Source organism: Nicotiana attenuata, chromosome 10 (genome assembly GCF_001879085.1).
Source record: "Nicotiana attenuata strain UT chromosome 10, NIATTr2, whole genome shotgun sequence".
Classification (NCBI taxonomy): domain Eukaryota; kingdom Viridiplantae; phylum Streptophyta; class Magnoliopsida; order Solanales; family Solanaceae; genus Nicotiana; species Nicotiana attenuata.
Window position 1 is genome coordinate 4,376,071 of NC_031998.1, and position 8,005 is coordinate 4,384,075.

Below are 8,005 nucleotides of genomic sequence, written 5' to 3' on the forward strand. Positions count from 1 at the left end.
GGCAAATGTTTCGACCGTTTGACGCTTAGCCAAAAATGCTTCGTCCCATATTATCACTTTTGATTTCCTTATAAATTTAGCACTATTTCTCTTCTTTGATATATTTGTGACGGTTATTTCAGTTATTTGAAGAGGTATATCAAATCTAAAGTGAGTTGTACGACCTAATAATAAAATTGTTGATGGTGCACCATTTGTTCTAATTGCTAACAATAGCATGCCTCTTGATCTGACACTTGCAAGTAATGCATGATATATGAATATTATTTTGATTCCACCGGAGAAATCTACAAAGGATAATCCCGCTATAGCATAGTCGACTTTTTATAATATAGTCTTGAAAGCTTATTCTTGTTCAGGATTTTGCTTATTCTCAAACACTTGTATGGCCTTCTTAATATTATACTAATCTTTTTTACTCTGTGATCTAATTTTTTTAATTTCTAAAACTCTTTTCATGGAATAAATTTATGTACCATAAGATTTTCTTTAACTTGAAAAATAATTTTACTCATATGATGAATTAAAAAAATAATTTAGTTGGATTCTCTTGCTAAATAATTAATTATAAGATTTGATTATTTATTTTTAACAATAAAAATAATTTATTTCTGTTGATTCAGATTCCTAATAGTTCATCTCATGTAAAAAAAATTACCCGTAATTATAATTTTATCTACCATAAATTTATTTTCAAAGAGTACAAAGATCGATTTGACATTACACTTTTAGATCTTTATGTTTGCAAAATCATTAATGGTATGACTCTCCAACATTTTTCTTTCTCTTTCTCACACATTTACGGTCTTAAAAACTTTCTTAGTTGTTCTTTAATAATTGGGTATATTTTTCAATATTACATGAAAAATTAATAATAATCAAAATATTATTTAAGTAGGAAAGCAGTTCAAATATAATATAATAATATATTATCGTGAGAGTTTTTTCTTCTCAATCTCAACGCTTTATGCAGTACGTTTAATATTACTTTTATTTGTTTTTTGGTATTGGATAGAGCGGTAATGTATTACCAATATGGAGGAAAAATATTAAATATTAAAAAATTAACATAAAAGTTGTTGTAGTCCAAAAAAAAAAGTTATTACAGTTATGTCTTTTTCCTATGAGTTCTTCTGTTTAATATTTTAGGGCTGTTTTGGTCTATCGTGTTTTTATAATAATAAGAAGTACATTCTAAAAGTAATAGAATTACATGGCTAAAAATATGTCCATATTCCGAAAGTAATTATACTAATAGGAAATCTAACATGTTCCTAAAGGTATTAGGTTTACATGCTAACATGTGGTATTATATATCTATCTCCGAAACTAATAAATCTTTTTAATACTTATTTTTCTATTTTTATATTATTACTATTGATAGCTTCAATTGAAAAAGAACTCCCACACCTAATAAATTAAAGTCTCGTTCTTGCTTCTAATTCTTATAGGAATAATTGAATTTGTTTTAAATTCTTATGGGAATCTACTTGAGTGGTTAAAAGTTAAAAAAATTCCACGAAGTTTTAATTGAAATCAATGTCTAAATTTTTGGAAAGTCATAAATTTGACAATTCTATCCAACAGATTTGAAAATATTTGAAGGATAATAGGATTCTAAAGGTAATTATGTAGGATTTATAACTTGTAGTATTATGTCCTAAAACTAAGAGGATTACAAGGCTAATGTATAGAATTTCAATTACGTCCTTTTATTCTGAGTTATTATGCTTAATATTAAAAGGTTATTTTTGTAATCCAACATTTTATTCATACTTTTATAATAATATAGATAGTCAAAAAAAATATATTTTTTGTATATAGATATATTCTGTATGTAAAAATTATACAAATTTTATACACTTTTTTGACTAATAAATACAAATAGTTTCTGGCACGGGCTAAAAATGATAATACCCCATTTTTATTTCACATTACTACTTATATAACTCATGGCCAATAGTTGAATTCTTTGAAGATTTAATAAGCAGTCAATTTGCAATAAGCAATATCGTGATCTCTTGAACAATATGCAAGGAGAAAAGGCATTAAAAATTTATTGACGGCCATTAAAAAGCTTTGAAGCTTTAAATTCAAAAATCAGATTTTGTAAAAATTTTATATGTTTAAATAGGGTATCCTTGGAAATGATTGAAAATATACTTTAAAATTTATATCTCATTTTGTAGAGAATTTGGTAAAGATTCGAGTTTGTTTTGGTTGAAATTTTATATTGAAACTCAAAGAAGAAGAAGACATAAATAAAGTGTATATATTTTGCATGTCGGATACACAAACAACTCATATATACAACTAACATGATCATATATAAGTTGTATGCAAATTGTAACTTTTTGACCAAATTCTAGACAAAAAAATTATATACAACAACATACCCAGTATTATCCCACAAAGTGGGGTCTGGGAGGGTAGGTGTACGGAAACCTTACCCCTACCTGATAGAGAGGCTGTTCAATAGACCCTCGGCTCAGGAAAGTATAAACACCACATTAATAAAAATATAGACAAGAAGGGACAACACCAAAAAGCCATATAAAAGCAGAATAAAAACAACAAGATAGTAAAGTGCTCATCAATAATGAAAGAAAATAACGATTAGTCATAAAAACCTACTACAGACATAAGGCGAGACTGCGTGTCAATAATACTGTTATGAACACTCTAGACTGCCTACTCTACTACCACAATCCTGGACCTCCATATCTTCTTATCAAGGGTCATTGTAGCTATAGCTTTTGATTATATACAAGTTGTATGTAAATTGTAGCTTTTAATTATGACCAAAAAAATATTGAAGTTGTATATAAATTGTAGCTTTTGACCCAATTTATTTATAGTTTATTAAATTTTTAGTTACATTTTTTAAATAGGGAAACTTAGTTAAAACGGGTGTTCAAAATTCTATCCATATACGAAAAATCCCTAACCTATCTACCTATCTATCTCTATATATATAATTGAGGGATATTGATCCGGTAATGTGGCAGCCTCTTTAACCAGAATGCACATTTTCCTAATTACGTTTCGGTGCTATATTGAAGGTAAGACAATATTTTATTTCATTCATTGGCAATTACAGAATACTTTGAAATTTATATACTACATTGTGTTGTAGGTAATTGAAATCGGTCATTTTATAGAGTTCAAATATACTTTGAAACTTAAGGAGTACAAGGATTAGTTTTAGTTCATTTCTTATTTTAGGTTTGTAACTAATATTTTCTCAACTTGAATGATATGTAAATACTTTCTGTCCTTAACGAGTGTGTCATTTTCTTTAGTACAATATTCCACTTAGTCACTAAAATAAGCATCTCAATAAATGCATGTTTCGAATAATACAGTTTTTAATTTCTAACTTTAAATTGAGTTTATAAACAAAAGTTCAATTAACAAATAATTAATATATATATATATATATATATATATATATATATATATATATATATATATATATATATATATATATATAGATATATATATATATATGATTGATTGAGAGAGAGAGATGTATTTAACCACTCCTGCATTTTTGGTCCCTCAAGAATATATTGATGAATTGATTCAAATTTTAATTTCACTAATAATTATATTTATTTATAAATTCACTAATATGTCGCGCGAACCTCATTTCTTAACCGACTAAAATTCCTAATTCTACCTCAGCTTTACCAATCAACAGAGTTCCGTCAACTTTACTATTGAAAGGCAGATGTATACGGCGAAATCGGAGGGTCCAATTTTTCGTCATTAAGGCATTTCGGAAGATCACCTCGAAGGTTCGAGGCCGCGGCCGAGTATCCTCCCTCGAGGGTCGTCGACACTCGACCTCAGGGTAGTAATGATCAAGGTAATGGTAGAAATGGGGAGTTCCCAAGGCACACGGCTAGGACTGACAGAGCCTAGTGGACTACTCTAAACCCGAACCAGGGTGTCATCTAGCTATCCCATCTCTATATCTTTGTAATTAATGCATTTTGCACTATCCCCTCATATATAAAGGGGATCCTTGTCATTTTGCAAACTCTTGTTGCTTCATTTGCTCCACACGAAATATACAAGAACATTCTTTCTACTCTCTAACATATATTCTCTTGATATTATTGCTTCTATTTATTATCTTCTTTATTGTTCTTCATTTATTGCTTATCATTGTCCATAAAGAGCCTTCGCTAATTTTATTATAACTGTTAACCATACTCCGATCACCCTCGATAGCTCACAGCCGAGCTCTGGAATCAACCTCAAGGCCCCCGAATCGACAAGCTCGAGGTCCCGATTGTTAGCCTATCAGTTTGATTATCACTCTATCCTTAACTCTTATTTTGTTTCTGAGTCTCCCATACATAGCATCAGATGCATAACAACTAGCATAAAAATAGATCACGTATTTTTAGAGTCCCATAATCAAATTTAATTGTTATTACCATTTTCACGGCAAACAGTTTGGCGCCCACCGTGGGACCAAAAATAATAGTGATTATTTTCTTGCTGGTTTCATTACACAATGCAAGTTATCTTTCACACATTTTCTTGTCCAAAATCTTCAATTTCATGTCGAAATGCCCAGCTTAGTAAATAGAGTTGAAAACGACAATCTTGAAAACCACAGAGAGAACGGTGTGGCTGCTCCAGGTGTTGGTGTGCCACCACGAAACCTTGAGAACGCACCAGAACCAATTCCAGCAGACGTGGGTTCACACGACGCCGAGCAGGTCGATATAAGCTCACATACCAACAGGAGCGTGCACCAAGGAGATCCACAAGAAGCTCAGAAAACCCCAACCTGGGAAGAACGGGAGGTTAGCCTTCATGTTATTTTTGAAATGTTACAGGCAAAACAACTGGCTATTGCTCAGCTGCAGAGTCACCAGAAAACTCCTAGCACAGTAGCACTGGGGACAGCTCCCCCGGCCGGACAGGTATCGGAGAGATCGAGCAATAACGGGTCGATAAGATCCTGTCATCGTAAAGATGCTTGAGGATCTCACCAGAAGGATCGAATCGGGAGAGAAAATGATAGAAGCCAATGATAAAAAGGTCGAGACTTACAACTCCCGAGTTGACCAAATTCCAGGAGCACCCCCGATCTTGAAAGGTGTGGACTAAAAAAAGTTCGTACAAAAGCCGTTCCCACAGGAAGCAACCCCGAAATCCATTTGAAAGACGTTCAGAATGCCAGACCTTCAGAAATATAAAGGTACCTCGGACCCGAACGAGCACATTACCGCTTACACCTGTGCAGTAAAGGACAACGACCTAAAGGACGACGATATCGAGTCCGCCCTGCTGAAAAAATTCGGAGAAACACTTTTCAAAGGGGCAATGATGTGGTATCATAACTTGGCCCCAAACTCTATAGACTCATTTGCCATGCTGGCAGATTCCCTCATAAAGGCGCATGATGGGGCCATCAAGGTGTCCACAAGGAAATCCGACGTCTTCAACATCAAGCAAAGAGAGTTTGACGACTGGGCGGTGCAGGCCTTCACTCAAGGTCTGAATGAGCGAAGTTTCATGGCTTCGAAGCAGATGAAAGAGAATGTGGTTGAATATCCCGCAGTGACCTGGTCGGATGTCCACAACCGATACCAGTCGAAAATCAGGGTCGAAGATGACCAGTTAGGAGACCCCTCGGGCTCAGTATACCCAAGCAGGCTCTTGGCGAAGAAGCCAAAGCCAAACAAAGAAAGGTATCAGCCATACACCGAATACAAAAGGAATGCCCCGAGGCATAACCCACCTCGCAATGATCGAAGAATACACCGAGGACAGAATCCTTGGGGACTGATCAACAGATCCATGTTTGATAGGAGCGCGGGGCCGACTGAGGCACCTCACTTATCAGAATACAACTTCAACGTCGATGTGTCAGACACCGTGTTCGCCATCAGCAAAATCAGAGACGCTAGATGGCCCAGGCCTGTACAATCGGATCCTTCACAAAGGAACCATAACTTAGTGTGCAAATTTCATAACACACACGAACACAGGACCGAGGATTGCCGGCAACTCCGGGAGGAAGTGGCCCGGTTACTCGACAATGGTCACCTTCGGGAATTCCTCAACGACCAAGCCAAAAATCAGTTTCGAGAAAGAGAAACAACCAAAAAGAACAAAGCGGACGAGCCGCAACACGTCATCCACACGATCTTTTGAGACAACTGCCACTAGTCGAAACACCAAAGTCTCCACCTGCAAAGGGACTAAGAAATAAAACAACGATAAGATAGCAACCACGAGACATGCTCTCTACTGTATCCGAATAAAGGACCGTATCGCGTCCACCGAATGAATGCCAATGTCCAAAAGCTCCATCGCCACTGATGTATAACCATCTACCTTTTCATTTCGTATTTCATGCTAACCTTTGTGCAGGCGCCCGACCGAAACAGTCAAAACGCTAACCCAGCTCGAAAACCTTAAGGTTTTAAAGCATCCATTGCACTCTTTTCCTTCGGCCGAGTTTTTATCCAGAAAAGGGTTTTACCGGCAAGGTTTTTAACGAGGAAACATACACATGCTACTTAAGGAAGACTCAACAAGTATTCGAGGTTTCTTTTGCAATCAACCCCGGACACTGGGGGGCATCCCCTCGGGGTCCCAATAGGAAAATGATGTATAGGGCCAAACAGTCGAATGAACCGTGTCCATAGAGCCGGGCCCCCGATTGCGGAAGCATGTATAGTTGTACTAAGTAATCAAAGAATACCTTTTGTCAAATTATCTCACACTCCAAAAGAAACTCAGCATTTTCGCAAAAACGATTCTTCCGTCGAAAACGTCCCGAACACTCGGTGACTGACGTCAACAATTCAACATCTGAATGACCTCCGAGTCGGGACTCCGAACTCATAAGCCCTATATGAGGCAACATGAAAATCACAAAACGTCTCCAAGGCCGAAAGTATCCCAAACACTCGGGGACTAGCGTCAAAGTCTCAAACATCGCATGACCTCAAGGTCAGAATTGCCAAAACGTAAGCCCTCTATGAGGCAATACCAAGTCTAAAAGTAATGGATCCCGAGCCAAAATACCCTTGATGACTCGGGGACTGCCACCAATCACCATTCATTAAAGAACCTGAGGCCATAAGACCCCGAGCGGGCAGACTCGGTCTCGTAAGACCTATATAAGGCAACAACAGTATCTGTAAGACCTCAAGCAAGGCATGAACCATACTTGTACCAAGTATCCAAAAACTGTAAGACCTCAAGCAAGGCATGAACCATACTTTTACCAAATATCTAAAAACTGTAAGACCTCAAAGGCATGAAAATTTTGTAAGACCTTACTAAAGGCATAAACCCGATCTCAAAGTTAAGGCTATATATCGAACTTTTAAGACCCCTAAAAGGCATACCCTCGATATAGACGACTAAACTACTTCACTCGGGATCAATGATGGCTCCGACCAAGCATAAATAACTATGGTCATAAGGCTGTACCATCCAAACTAACGCAACTCGGGGACGCCCGATCGTCGCTACAAAATCACAGGCCTTTAATTACTTCAAATCTACTTCGAAAAGAACCGGTTAAACAGGCTACCCTTAACATAGGCAAAAGAGCTTCGACTATGTTAGCTCCAAATCACAGGCTTCGAGATACTCAACCTCCGAGCCAAACCTCCCGAGGTGTTCGATCGTCGCCACAAAACGACTTGTAATCGAGGTTCTTCTCGAATTGTCGAAGAGTCAAGCAAAATTATCTCAAAAAGTCCTTAAAGAGGAAAAAATAAAGACCACCTAAAAGGTCGCTTCGACCCAAGGCGTAAGAGCCATTGTCGCCAGCCTGCATAAAAGGTCGCTTCGACCCAAGGGTAAGAGCCATTGTCGCCAGCCCACACAAATCCAAAAACTTGAGGGTCGAACGAGCTCGAGTTGAAACCCGACTCAGAGACTGAACCCGAAATAGTTAACTAAATATGCCTAAGAGTAGAGCGTAAGAGCCATTATCGCTAGCTTAATGAGCCTCAGGGCC